At 41.4% G+C, this 16,019-nt stretch overlaps 1 pseudogene; it reads right to left on the reverse strand.

The window, feature by feature from the left end:
• Positions 1-14,723: 14,723 nt before the first annotated feature.
• On the reverse strand, positions 14,724-15,731 carry LOC137742970 (protein rough sheath 2 homolog; annotated as a pseudogene).
• Between the last annotated feature and the right edge of the window lie 288 nt (positions 15,732-16,019).

Here is a 16,019-nt window from a genome sequence, read left to right on the forward strand (position 1 = left end):
CAAGTATGACACTAGGAAAAGATAAAGTTGCAGACGTGCCAATTTGCCAAAGATGGGTGATTCCGCTCGTTAATGAAATGTCACTAGATGATACAAATGTCATCTCAGTACTTCCAGTCGATGCTGAAGAGTGGAGACAGCCGCTGATCGACTACTTAGAGCACGGAAAGCTTCCAGATGATCTTAGACACTGTTTCGAAATACGTCGACGAGCACCTCGCTTCTTTTACTACAAGGGAACACTTTACCGACGCTCTTTTGAAGGAGTGCTCCTGAGATGCCTAGGTGAGTAAGAAGTTAATCAAGCCATGGAAGAAGCACATTCAGGTGTGTGTGGGGCACATCAGTGTGGACCAAAGCTACATTTCCAGCTTAAAAGAATGGGTTACTACTGGCCGAGCATGGTGAAGGACTGCCTGGAACACGCCAAAAGGTGCCAAGCCTGCCAATTCCACGCCAACTTCATACATCAACCGCCTGAACCATTACACCCTACAGTTGCTTCATGGTCGTTCGACGCATGGGGATTGGACGTTGTAGGACCAATTACGCCAAAGTCATCTGTGGGGGAAGCTTAGATCCTAGCTGCAACAGATTACTTCTCCAAGTGGGCTGAAGCCATACCTTTAAGGGAAGTAAAAAAGGAAACTGTTGTTCGTTTCATCAAGGAGCATATCATCCACCGATATGGGGTGCCTCGCTACATTATCACTGACAACGGAAAGCAGTTCTCCAACCGACTCGTGGACGAGCTTTGCGACAAATACAAGTTCAAGCGGCACAAGTCTTCCATGTATCATGCTCCGGCCAACGGCCTCGCGGAAGCATTCAACAAGACGATGTGCAACCTCCTGAAAAAGGTAATCGGCCGAACAAAGAAAGACTGGCATGAAAGAATAAGTGAAGCACTTTGGGCATATAGGACTACACATAGGACTCCTACCTGATGCGAAAATAATTAAACACACAAATTAAACCCTATGGATGACAATTGTAGTAAATGAGCAAATAGGGATCGTTCTAGACCGGGGATTAACTAGGGATGCTAATCAATGTGAAATTGACTCAAAAACGTAAGAACACAATATAAAACACTTACTAGACTCAAAGAATGCAAAACTAAACTTTAAAACACTAAAACAAACCAAAAGACTCAAACATCACCCAAAACACTCAAAACTGCCTTAAAAACACTTTCTGGGCAGTTTTGGACACTTTGGTGAATTTGGACGAATTTGTGTAACAAATTGAATCAAAACACTTAAAAACACAAACTAAGACACTTTCTAACTAAGTTGGACACTAAAGTATAGGGGATTAAGGTTTTGACGAAATTAAATTAAATAAAACAAGTTAATAAACTAGGCAGATTGTATAAACGGATTTGAGAAACAAGATGATGGATGGATTAGTTAGAGGTCCATTCTCCACACATGACACATTTATATATGAATCGATTCTCCAATTGTTTTTCATTAACTATGATGCTCAACACCCCAAGTTAACCGTGATGCACTAATTAACTCTCAAATTTTCCTTAAGTTATTGAATTGGATGATGCATGCGACAATTCAATTCATTCTCCAATGGTTCTCAACATGAATGCATAGAAGAGATACAATGAGAGATCATTATGCTCTATGAAAATTATAAGTGTTGACGAGGCAATTGTAACTATGAATGCATGATACTTTTGCCAAGAATTCAATTAACGCGGTTGTGACTAGCAACCTTCACTACTCATGTTTATAAACTTGTGACGATTAGGTGAAACTCGTTTATAAACTAGCATCGAGTTTATGCATGAAGACTAAGTATGCATCCCTAATCAACATACAAAAACAAGTCTTTAATAAACATGATAATTGAATTGCAATCACAAATTAACAAATCACAATTGGAAGAAATCAATTCATATTTCAAACATATCCATGGCTTCAAACTTTCCCCTAACTAATTAGGGGTTTAGCCACTCATGATTACAACAAACTTAGAGAGTAATAACAAAGTAAACATTGAAAGCAAGAATCGAAGTACACCTAAAAATTCCAACAACTCAATCTTGAATTGTATGAACGTTTAGGCCTCTTCTCCTCTAGTTGCTGCGGCACAAGGGGTTTTGGTGAGTTTTGGGGGTTATGGATGATGTAGAAGGATGTGTTTAGGGTAGGGATGGATGTAGGGGAAGGTAAGGAGTGTTTTTGGGCAGAAAATATGAAGAATGGTGAAGTATGGTAGTGCTAGAGAGAGAGGAGGAATTTCTGGCGTGAATGAATGTGTATGAGAGATAGTTTTCTGAAATGGAAGAGTGTGTCTTTTGTGGCTGCAATGCATGCTTATTTATAGGTGAAATGGGGGGAACATGATGACTAGGAATTAGGTGGAAAGCTGAAATGGTGATGGGAGATGCATGTGGCAGAAATGCATGTGATTAAAGGGTGGGAATGCATGTGTTTTGACAGAAAATAAAAGGGAATGCTGGAAATCTGGAATGGGAACCCACGGCATGGTTGTTTTCTGGTGGTGAATGGGTTTATGTTTGAATGGTGCATGTGGGTTGATTATTTAAAGGGAGTGCATGTGGAATAAAGGGTGGAATGAACATGAAATGCACGGTTTTGAGAGATGATTATGGATGCATGTGTTGAATGATTATGGGTGTATGTGGGTGGAAATGCATGTGGGAATGCATGTGATTTGGCTGAAATGAAAGGTAGTGGGAAGTGCATGTAAGCCACGGCAAGGAATGCATTTTCTGAATGAATGAAGGCAGGTTATGTGGAAGGGCTTGAACAAAGGTAGAAGCATGGCACAAAGGTGAATGGGTGATGTGTGAATGTGGTTGAATGATTAAAGTGTAAATGATTAATGAATGGTTCTTTGTTGATGGTGGAAATCTGAAATGATGAAGTGGAATGTGCATGTGGCTGCAATGATGGTGTTTTGCACGGCAATGATGGAGAAAGAATGTGTGGATGCATGGTTGTGTTGGTGATGAATGTGAACTCTTTGTTCTTCATTTTCATTCCTTTGGTCTTCAATTTCGTCCATCTACTTGGCTTTAAGCATATGCAATCCATTCCAATCTCTAATTTGCTCCAAAAGGCTCCGAAAGGCATCCTTTTGCATCCTTAGCCATATGAACCTATAAACACACGAAAATGACTTTAAACACTAAATTAAGTAAGAAAACACAACATAAATGCATAAGAACTAGCTAACTAAGGCGCATAAATATGCTTCTATCAAATTCCCCCACACTTAGCTTTTGCTAGTCCTCGAGCAAAACAAAGAAACAAAACATAACCTAAACCTTCCAACGTTCACCTCAGGGATTTCCAATGGTACATGACAAGTTAAAAATCATCATCCCCACAGATTTGAGTCATCTTTACAATTGAAAACATACTTAATCATAGTCACCACTTACTAGTTCACAATTAATCGATTAAAAGAATGTTTTGAATGTAGTAACATGCCTTAGAGAATTTGCTCAATCCTTACAAGATATGCACTCAATTTTCACTCAGATTTTCTAACTACACACCCTATACTAGTTATATGTGAGAAGATTGATGTAAATATGAAAACGAATGCTCACATATACGTATAACAAAGAACGCAATTTATGGAGTTAATAAGCATGTTTAGAAATGATCTCATGAATGGAATGCTACTACTTAGATGCGAGAACTAATGACCATATGCTCATACCAAATTCAAACTCCACAAATTGAAACACATAACACTCAAGAATGAAGTCAAGGGTTGTAACGGGGCTTGGGGTAGTGGTTAACAAAGAAAAGATAAGGAGAACAAGCGTTCTTCAAGTAATAGTAAGCAAAGTAGTGTACTTAAGACTTAGAATTCATTTAGATTGCAGAAATTAACTTTAAAACACAAGGGGAAGACTTAGACAACTCCTTAGGGCCGAATTCATTGTTTTGGACCCTTACTTCAACAAACAATACTTTGGAATTCTTTTTCACAACTTTTCAACTCTTTTTCATACTTTTCACGCCTTCTTTTTTTTTTTTTTTTTTTTTTTTCTTTTTCTTTTCTTTCATGCCGTGCCTATGGCACACAAATTCTCACACAAGAACACTTCCCCCACACTTGTTTTCTGCCAACATAAATCGAAAGAAATTCAATTTGAATCATGCTTTACTAAGCTTTAAGAACAAGGGTGTGGATGGTCCTAATCTAGGCTAGGTGAGGATAATGTGGGTTAACTTAAACATAAAATGACATGGGATACACGGCAATATGGCTAAGGTGGTGGTCACTACACAACTTCATCTTGAATCTGTGTTATGCAAATCAATAACATGCTTTGAATGAAATGGGCATGAGTTCTAGCATTTGGAACTAAATGATGAAACGCCTCTAAGTAGTAACCAAGCAAAGAATAATGAGATCATGCAACGACTTAGAAAACAAAAATGCACAGATTCTAACTCTCCAAATAAACGTTTAGGCTCAAGTCTCACAAGGTTGTAGCGTTAATTTGAGTTCCTTCCTTTAAGCATGTTACAAAAACTGATTTTTTTTTTTTTTTTATGATTGCATGTGAAGTCATAAGTTATAACCACAACGAAGCATACACAAAGAGTAAATCAAACTTTCATCCATGTTAATCACTCTCTTTAACAACCATGTAATTACAAACCGAATCCTCATCATTGTGTTGGAAGGTACCCTAAAACAAAAACAAACACACAAAAACACTTTGAAAACAACTCTTTTTGGGTTTTTAAAACAAATTTTTCAAATTTTTATGTGATTTTCGGATTTTTACTTCAAAACACACTAAAACACACCAAAACTGCTTAAAAACACTTAAAAACAGCAAGGAACAAGTCTATAAGTAAAGGGTGATAAAATCCCATGAATTTGCATAAAAAACACTTAGTTACCCCCCCACACTTAAATCAAACATTGTCCTCAATGTTTCAAGCATAAAATCACACAAAACACAAAGAAACACACAAACAGCAAGTAAAACAACTAAATAGGCAGATTCGAAATAAACAACAAAGTGAAGGGTTTAGGAACGCAAATCTGGAATTGGAGTGATTCCTTGAGCTTCCTTTGTTGAATTGCATGGGTTGCCTCCCAAGTAGCGCTTTCTTTAACGTCTTGCAGCCGGACGAAGACACGTTCATGCTCCATTAGAGCCCACGGCATGGAGTGGGATCTCCTCCACGACATGCTCCACAAAGTTCTCATAGTATGGCTTCAATCTATGTCCGTTCACCTTGAACTCGTGGCCACTTTTTAAGCTTTGGACTTGGACTGCACCATGAGGAAAAACATTAGTAACAACAAGAGGTCCAATCCATTTAGAACGTAACTTACCAGGGAATAACCGAAGTCTTGAATCAAAAAGCAACACTTTCTGCCCCTTGGAGAACGTTTTGGTACGAAGCATCTTATCATGATAAGCCTTCGTCTTGTCCTTGTAGATGCGAGCATTCTCGTAAGCCTCGTTCCTAATCTCCTCAAGTTCATCTAATTGGAGCTTCCTATGAACTCCAGCAGCGTCTATGTCCAAATTGAAGGTTTTCACAGCCCAATGTGCCTTGTGCTCTAACTCAACGGGCAAATGACATGGCTTACCATATATAAGCCGAAAAGGTGACATGCCAAGGGGAGTTTTGTAAGCCGTACGATAGGCCCACAATGCATCGTCCAAGTGCAAACTCCAATCTCTTCTTGAGGGTCCCACGGTTTTCTCTAGGACTTGTTTGATCTCCCTATTTGAAACCTCCGCTTGCCCATTGGTTTGAGGGTGATAAGGTGTGGAAACCTTATGAGTAACGCTGTACTTCTTGAGCAAAGCTTCAATGGTGCGGTTACGAAAGTGAGAACCCCCATCACTAATTAAAACTCGTGGCATCCCAAACCTAGCAAAAATATTAGATTTCACAAAATCTGCAACAACCTTAGAATCGTTAGTACGGGTGGCTTTGGCTTCCACCCATTTGGAAACATAATCGACAGCTAGCAAGATATAAGTGAAACCAAAAGATGGAGGGAAGGGGCCCATGAAATCAATACCCCAAACATCAAAAATTTCCACAAAGGAGAGAGATTGTTGCGGCATTTGGTCCTTAGGCCCTATGTTACCTGTTCTTTGACACTTATCGCATGTTACACAAAACATTTTAGCATCTTTAAAGAGATTAGGCCAATAAAATCCAGATTGTAACACCTTTAGGGCTGTCCTTTGGGTGCCAAAATGTCCCCCACATGCATAAGTATGGCAGAATGTAAGAATGGAATTAAATTCAGATTCGGGCACACATCTACGCACAATCTGATCTGGGCAGAATTTCCATAAATATGGATCATCCCAAACATAAAAACGTGCATCATGAACAAGTTTATCACGTTGGAACTTGTTTAGGGTACTAGGAACTTGCTTAGACACCAAGAAATTGACCAAATCGGCATACCAAGGGGTTCTTACCTCAATGGACAGAAGTTGCTCATCCGGAAACGTTTCTAAAATGGGGGTGGACTCTTCCTCACGCACCATTCTACTTAGGTGGTCAGCCACCACGTTTTCACACCCTTTCTTGTCTCGGATTTCAAGATCGAACTCTTGAAGTAGGAGCATCCAACGAATGAGTCTTGGCTTAGCCTCCTTTTTGGTGAGAAGATACTTCAAGGCTGCATGGTCAGTGAAAACAATTACTTTAGTACCAAGAAGATATGATCTAAACTTATCTAAAGCAAATACAACCGCCAAAAGTTCTTTTTCGGTTGTAGAATAATTCAATTGAGCATCATTTAAAGTGCGTGAAGCATAATAAATAACATGTGGCTGTTTATTTTTCCTTTGACCCAAAACAGCCCCAAGTGCATAATCCGATGCATCACACATCAATTCAAAGGGAATGGACCAATCCGGGGGAGTTATGATGGGTGCCGTGGTGAGTAAGTCTTTTAGATGCTTGAATGCCTTCTCACACGCCTCGTTGAACTCAAAAGACACATCCTTTTGGAGTAGGCGGCATAGGGGTTGTGCAATCTTGGAAAAGTCCTTGATAAATCGTCGATAGAATCCTGCATGGCCAAGAAAAGAACGGACCTCTCTAACTGACGTAGGAGAGGGTAAGTGACGTACAAGATCTATTTTAGACTTATCAACTTCAATTCCTTTTTCAGAGATGATATGACCCAAAACTATACCTTGTTTAACCATAAAATGACATTTTTCCCAATTCAAAACAAGGTTAGTTTCCATGCATCTTTTCAAGATTAAAGTGAGATTATGCAAACAAGCATCAAATGAGTCTCCAAACACACTAAAATCGTCCATAAATACTTCAATTATCTTTTCAACATAATCAGAGAAGATACTTACCATGCATCGTTGGAAAGTGGCCGGTGCATTGCATAAACCAAATGGCATACGACGATATGCAAAAGTACCAAATGGACAAGTAAAGGTGGTCTTTTCTTGATCATCCGGCGTTATGACAATTTGATTATAACCCGAATAACCATCAAGAAAGCAATAAAAAGAATGACCGGCTAACCTTTCAAGCATTTGATCAATGAATGGCAAAGGGAAGTGATCTTTCCTTGTTGCGGCATTTAGCTTTCTATAGTCAATGCACACCCTCCAACCGGTTTGAATGCGTGTAGGCACAAGTTCATCTTCTTCATTCTTCACCACAGTCACTCCGGATTTCTTTGGCACAACTTGAACCGGTGAAACCCAACGGCTATCCGAGATAGGATAGATCACCCCACAATCTAGAAGCTTGATAATCTCCTTTTTCACAACTTCCATCATTGGAGGGTTGAGCCGGCGTTGAGCCTCTCTGGTTGGTTTAGCCCCCTCCTCTAAAAGTATGCGATGCATGCAAGTTGTAGGACTAATACCCTTTATGTCGGCCAAGGTCCATCCTATGGCCGTCTTGTGCTCTTTCAACACCCGAATCAATTTCTCCTCCTCCATTGCTGTGAGGGATAAGGAAACTATGACAGGCAACGTCTCATTGTCTCCCAAATAGACATACTTCAAATGATCCGGCAATGGTTTAAGCTCAAGAATGGGTGCCTGAATCACTGAAGGTAACAACTTGTTAGTCGAAACAGGAATTGGACTCGGTTTTGGAGGCTTACCAAAGTGTTGTGGCAATGACTCAAGTGCAGCAACCATCTCGGCCTCATCTTCACTTCTAGGCACGGCAAAACCAGATTTTTGCCCAATTCCTTGTGCAATTGTTGTTTCAAGTGTATCCCTCTCCAAAGAATCGAGAAATTCCTGCGCCAAATCATCAATTATATCAATAGAAAAGCAAGAATGATCGTCCTTAGGAAATTTAATACTTTCAGAAAGATTGAAATCAATGACTTCCCCATCAAATTCCATCGTTAAAGTTCCTTTAAACACATCTATCTTGGTGCGGGCTGTTTTCATGAAGGGCCTCCCTAATAGAATCGGTAATGGGGTGGAATGGGGTGAATCCTCCATGTCAAGCACGTAGAAATCCGCTGGAAAAATCAAGTTATCAACCTGTACCAAAACATCTTCCAAAACACCTTTTGGATATGCATTAGAACGATCGGCTAATTGAATTATCACACCATCATTTTTAAGCTCACCTAAGTTCATAGATGCATAAATAGAGTATGGCATAACATTAATCGAAGCCCCTAAGTCTAACATGCATTGTTCAAACTTAGTATTACCAATAACGCACGGAATTGTAAAACTACCCGGATCTTTGCATTTAGGGGGTAATTTCCTTTGTAACACAGCAGAGACATTTTCACTTACCTGGACCACCTCCTTGTTTGAAATCCTCTTCCTCGTTGTGCAAAGCTCTTTTAAGAACTTGGCATACTTAGGGACTTGCTTGATTGCATCAAGGAGCGGAATGTTAACTTGAACTTTCCTAAAGGTTTCCAAAATGTCCTTTTCACTCTCCTCCTTCTTTGATTGCCTAAACCTGCTAGGAAAGGGCACGTTTAGTGGAATAGAACTTGACAAAGTCGAATTTGGACTTACCTTAGGCATATTGGACGGTTTTGGCACAATAGGGGGCTGCGGCAAAGATTCTTTCACCCTTGCCGTGGCCTTTATTCCTTGTTCCTCCTCTTCTTGCAGCAACACGTCCTCTTCTTGACTTGTTTTGGACGTGCTTGGGGTGGTTTCGACCTCCTTACCACTTCTCAACATGATTGCCTTGGCAGATTCGAATCCTCCCCTTGGATTGACAATGGTTGAGCTAGGGAGCTTGCCTTTGTCTCGGAATTGTCCTACAAATTCCGCAATCCGCCCAATTTGTTTCTCCAAGTGATCCACCCTTTTGTCTTGGTTTTGCATGGCTTTGGTTTAATCCTCTTGCCCCTGAGACAAATTGGTAAGTAATTTAAGAAGTGTTTCATTTCCCAACGACGTACCTTGATTGTTTTGGGCAGGTTGTGCTTGGTTTGGATTGGGGCCGAATGGCTTGGTGTAGAACCCCGGGGGTTGTTGTCTAAAGCCTCCTTGTTGTTGAGGTTGTTGAGGTTCCCTCCACTTGAAGTTTGGATGGTCTCTCCAACCCGGATTGTATGTGTTGGAATATGGATCATTCCTTGGTTGATTATGGCTCGGAAATCCAATGGCATTTGCACTCTCCCATCCCCCATTCTCAATCAATTGAGGGCATTTTTCCGAAGGGTGTCCTTGGATAGAACATACACCACATACAATCGGTCCTTGTATCTTCATTCCTTCGGCCATCTGAGACACAATAGAAGTAAGATTAGCTATCTGAGATTGAATATCGGATTGAGAACTTACCTCATTCAAGTGTTGCCGTGGGGGGTCCCTTTGCCCAAGTCCTTCATATTGTTGTGCATTTAGAGCACGGTTTGCAATTAGGGTCTTGGCCGACATAGGAGTTTTGTCCACCAATGCACCTCCCGCCGAAGCATCGAGCATTTGCCTTTCAATGGGAAGAAGGCCCTCATAGAAATATTGAAGGAGAAGCTCCTCCTTCATTTGATGTTGAGGACATGATGCAACAAGGGCTTTAAAACGCTCGTAGTATGCCGGAAAAGATTCTCCTTGACTTTGTTGGATTCCGCTAATTTTCTTCCTCAAGAGAATGACTCTTGAAGTAGGGAAGAACTTCTCCAAGAATGCTCTCTTCATGCTCTCCCAAGAAGTAACGGTCCCGGGTGCCAATTCATAAAGCCAATCCTTAGCTTTTTCCACAAGAGAGAATGGAAAAGCTTTCATCATTAGAATGTTCCCATCGACATTTATGGGTGTCATGCTCGAACAAACAACCTCGAACTCCTTGAGATGCTTGTTGGGATCTTCCATGGAAAGCCCATGGTATTTCGGAATGTGGTGCAACAAGCTTGACTTCAACTCGAATTCATCGGTCTTGCCTTGGGCAGCCGCGGGGTATTGAATGCATAATGGTGCGGCATTGGCCAACCCCGAGGCCGAAAGCTCTTTAATGGTCCGATTGTCCGCTGCCATAACTTCTTCTTCCACACTTTCAAACTCAGATTCGGCCTCTGAACTTGAACTAGGTTCACTAGGTTCACTAGGTTCGGGATGCCTCCTCTTTCTTCTCAAATCACGTTCAAAATCGTCGTTAAAGTCCAAGATATGTGCATGCACAGTTTGAGAACTCCGCGTCATGCACTAGTACCTAAACCAAGAAAACAAAACAAAATAAGAAAACTAGGTAAATTACACTAAAAACATACGGCAAAAACACAAGGGATTAGCAATTTTGCTAATCCCCGGCAACGGCGCCAAAATTTGATGCGAAAATAATTAAACACACAAATTAAACCCTATGGATGACAATTGTAGTAAATGAGCAAATAGGGATCGTTCTAGACCGGGGATTAACTAGGGATGCTAATCAATGTGAAATTGACTCAAAAACGTAAGAACACAATATAAAACACTTACTAGACTCAAAGAATGCAAAACTAAACTTTAAAACACTAAAACAAACCAAAAGACTCAAACATCACCCAAAACACTCAAAACTGCCTTAAAAACACTTTCTGGGCAGTTTTGGACACTTTGGTGAATTTGGACGAATTTGTGTAACAAATTGAATCAAAACACTTAAAAACACAAACTAAGACACTTTCTAACTAAGTTGGACACTAAAGTATAGGGGATTAAGGTTTTGACGAAATTAAATTAAATAAAACAAGTTAATAAACTAGGCAGATTGTATAAACGGATTTGAGAAACAAGATGATGGATGGATTAGTTAGAGGTCCATTCTCCACACATGACACATTTATATATGAATCGATTCTCCAATTGTTTTTCATTAACTATGATGCTCAACACCCCAAGTTAACCGTGATGCACTAATTAACTCTCAAATTTTCCTTAAGTTATTGAATTGGATGATGCATGCGACAATTCAATTCATTCTCCAATGGTTCTCAACATGAATGCATAGAAGAGATACAATGAGAGATCATTATGCTCTATGAAAATTATAAGTGTTGACGAGGCAATTGTAACTATGAATGCATGATACTTTTGCCAAGAATTCAATTAACGCGGTTGTGACTAGCAACCTTCACTACTCATGTTTATAAACTTGTGACGATTAGGTGAAACTCGTTTATAAACTAGCATCGAGTTTATGCATGAAGACTAAGTATGCATCCCTAATCAACATACAAAAACAAGTCTTTAATAAACATGATAATTGAATTGCAATCACAAATTAACAAATCACAATTGGAAGAAATCAATTCATATTTCAAACATATCCATGGCTTCAAACTTTCCCCTAACTAATTAGGGGTTTAGCCACTCATGATTACAACAAACTTAGAGAGTAATAACAAAGTAAACATTGAAAGCAAGAATCGAAGTACACCTAAAAATTCCAACAACTCAATCTTGAATTGTATGAACGTTTAGGCCTCTTCTCCTCTAGTTGCTGCGGCACAAGGGGTTTTGGTGAGTTTTGGGGGTTATGGATGATGTAGAAGGATGTGTTTAGGGTAGGGATGGATGTAGGGGAAGGTAAGGAGTGTTTTTGGGCAGAAAATATGAAGAATGGTGAAGTATGGTAGTGCTAGAGAGAGAGGAGGAATTTCTGGCGTGAATGAATGTGTATGAGAGATAGTTTTCTGAAATGGAAGAGTGTGTCTTTTGTGGCTGCAATGCATGCTTATTTATAGGTGAAATGGGGGGAACATGATGACTAGGAATTAGGTGGAAAGCTGAAATGGTGATGGGAGATGCATGTGGCAGAAATGCATGTGATTAAAGGGTGGGAATGCATGTGTTTTGACAGAAAATAAAAGGGAATGCTGGAAATCTGGAATGGGAACCCACGGCATGGTTGTTTTCTGGTGGTGAATGGGTTTATGTTTGAATGGTGCATGTGGGTTGATTATTTAAAGGGAGTGCATGTGGAATAAAGGGTGGAATGAACATGAAATGCACGGTTTTGAGAGATGATTATGGATGCATGTGTTGAATGATTATGGGTGTATGTGGGTGGAAATGCATGTGGGAATGCATGTGATTTGGCTGAAATGAAAGGTAGTGGGAAGTGCATGTAAGCCACGGCAAGGAATGCATTTTCTGAATGAATGAAGGCAGGTTATGTGGAAGGGCTTGAACAAAGGTAGAAGCATGGCACAAAGGTGAATGGGTGATGTGTGAATGTGGTTGAATGATTAAAGTGTAAATGATTAATGAATGGTTCTTTGTTGATGGTGGAAATCTGAAATGATGAAGTGGAATGTGCATGTGGCTGCAATGATGGTGTTTTGCACGGCAATGATGGAGAAAGAATGTGTGGATGCATGGTTGTGTTGGTGATGAATGTGAACTCTTTGTTCTTCATTTTCATTCCTTTGGTCTTCAATTTCGTCCATCTACTTGGCTTTAAGCATATGCAATCCATTCCAATCTCTAATTTGCTCCAAAAGGCTCCGAAAGGCATCCTTTTGCATCCTTAGCCATATGAACCTATAAACACACGAAAATGACTTTAAACACTAAATTAAGTAAGAAAACACAACATAAATGCATAAGAACTAGCTAACTAAGGCGCATAAATATGCTTCTATCACTACCCAAGCTACACCTTATTCTCTCGTATATGGCGTAGAAGCTGTTCTACTGCTCGAAAGTCAAATTCCCTCACTAAGGATGGCTATACAAGAAGGCTTGATTGATGAAGAAAATGCAAAGTTGTGCCTTCAGGAGTTGGAAGCGCTGGATGAGAGAAGGCTCGAAGCTCAACAACACTTGGAATGCTACCAAGCACGGTTATCCAAGGCATTCAACAAGAAAGTCCGCCCAAGGTCTTTCCAAGCCGGAGATCTTGTGCTGGCATTGCGTAGGCCTATCATTACAACTCATAAGACAAAAAGCAAGTTCACGTCAAAGTGGGATGGACCCTACGTAATACAAGAGATCTACACCAATGGCGCCTACTTAATCATGGCAGAAGACGGGTTGAAGATCGGCCCCATCAACGGCAGATTTTTGAAGCGCTACTACCCCTAAAGCAAACGCACCACGCTCCTGGCCCGCAAGAGCATAAACTGTGTACGGCAAAATCATCATCAAAACCATCACCATTTGAACTACGTCATGACTTGATCCCTCCTCAACCAAGGGTACGTAGGCAACTTGAAACTTCAAAACTTCAAGTACAATCACATCATCAAAAAAAAAAAAAAAAAAAAAAAAATTTGGAGAATAAAGAGCAAATTCAAGAATGCAAACACTTTATTTCTTTAAAGGAATGATTTGGTTACAAAGTCGTATTACAAGGGTGAGCATCACACCAACATCACCACTGAGGGAAAACCGTGACCAAAAGGCACTACACAACGAAATCCCGCTACAATCTTTTGCACAACACCACACGGTAAGAAGTGACGTACTGCAACAAGCACCAGGCAAAGAACACGGTTGCACCCACGACCTGCTCATTCCGTCACCAATTGCAAATTCACAAGAAGCTGCCACCAATTGTAAACCTGGGTAATCCATCAAAACAACAAGGAAAGCCATGAATGCAGTGAGAACCTGTAAAAAAAAAAAAAAATTGCAATTTTCTTTGTATAAAAAAAATTAAATCATAGTTTCTTCCCAATTAAAAAAAAAAATGTATACATGTTAGAAGGAGTCCTTCTACACTTAAAGACTTGTGCCAAATCAAAGAAAACAGAAGTTGAGACCCACAAAAAGAGGAACCCAAATGCCAGGCCCATCCCTTCTTAAACACACATAATTGTTTTGAGCTTGCTGTGCAAGGAGCTCTGCTTCTTCTCCCGCCAGGCCCGGGCCCGACTCTCAAAGCCCAATTTGCGTGTTCTCCTTCGTCCGTCCCTTCGACTTGCAGCTCTCCATAACATAGGTCACGACCCATTCTTCCAGCCCACGTTCCTCGTCAACGTCTGCACCGAAAATAAGACCTCCAGATAGCATCAAATGAAGAAGCCCACTCTCAAACTACGCCTTGTGAGCTTCGCTGCGGGTGCGTCGCCGGAAAATTCATCAGTTTCTCCCGACCTTGATCCGAAAACTCACCGGAGTCTGCCGGAAAATTGAACAAGTTAAAGAGTGAGTCGGAAGCAAGAAAGGCGGAGACTTTTTGCAGATCCGATTAAAAATTTTCCAAGCTTTATAAATACAAAGCTTTTTGCAAATCTATCAAATTTTTATCAATTTTTTTTATTCACATTTGTCTCTAATTTGAGAAAGCAGAGAGAAATGGTAATGAAAGTTGCTTCGACCTGCTTACAATGGTTGCAGTCGATCGTTCCTCGTTTGACGCCGTCATCTCAAGCGCTAGCCTGCTCAGCCGCCATGTCGCCTCTTTCTTCTGCTGCATCCAGCTCTGCATCCCCTCCTCCACCTCTTTGCACAGCTGAATCAGAGTGCCCATCTGATAAAAACGGGTCGGGTCCGTGTCGGGAACCGGATCGGAGGGAGACAGCGTCAAGCTCACCGAAGGCGAAGGGGTGGTGGAGGACGTGGATGACGTTGTTGACGACGGGTTAATGTTCATCCACTGAGGCATAATGGAAGGTGCAGTTACGGACGTCGCGGTGGAGCCGACCGACCCGAGTGAAAGTACCGGCTCGGGTTCTTGCATCATGGTGGTGGACTGGAACGCAGCACCGTAAACCTTTGGCTAGACGACGTATTTCTCGGCGAAGGTTTCCAGTATGTGGTCGTAGGGACCCTTAACGGCCTTCTCCGGAGATCCAATTCCGGCGACCGCAATATTCATATCCGGTGGCAGCTGGGTCGACGACGACGATGTACTGCACAAAAGGCGTTTGTTCTTTTGCCTCTGAGACTGCAACTTGAGCTGCTTCTCCTTAAAGACCTCCCACCACTTGCCGAGGCACTTAGGGGTGCGGCCGAGGAGCTCGGCGGCGATCTTTTTCCACTTGTTGCCGTGCTTTGCCTGGAGGGAGACGACGAGGGCCTGCTCCTCTGGGGTGAGCGAGCCCTTCTTCAGGCCGGGCTTCAGTTAGTTCTTCCACCGCTCCAGGCAGGACTTGGGGTCACGGAGGAGGGGCTTCCCCATCCGCTGGGAGACCAGGCTCTGACTTTGGGAGCTGCAAAGGAAGCTGGGCATGGCTTGAGAGTCCGAGAGGTCACTCCTCCTTCGATCATCAACCTCCTCACGGCTGTGCTCCATCTTCAAACTCTCCGAACTCCGCTGCTTCAGCTCTCCAAACTCCATAGCCGCAGCAACAACATCCACTAACTACCTCAAGCTCCTCACTCCGGCCACCGTGGTCAAAATCGGCGAAGAACTTCAGTGACCGCTGTTAAACGACTAGCCGATCGTGAAGCTCGAAGCTTTGCACTACTTCAAGCTCTGGCTGCTTCTGCACTTCCGCCATGGTCGTTACCTGTGAATGTGATTAACAAAACCAAAGTTTGTCAACTAACACTCAAAGACTTTCTCCGTCTCTTACCTCCTACTACTCCAAGCTCCTCTGCATTTCCTCCTTGCACCATGTGGGGA

This window comes from Pyrus communis, chromosome 8, assembly GCF_963583255.1.
Source record: "Pyrus communis chromosome 8, drPyrComm1.1, whole genome shotgun sequence".
Taxonomy (NCBI): domain Eukaryota; kingdom Viridiplantae; phylum Streptophyta; class Magnoliopsida; order Rosales; family Rosaceae; genus Pyrus; species Pyrus communis.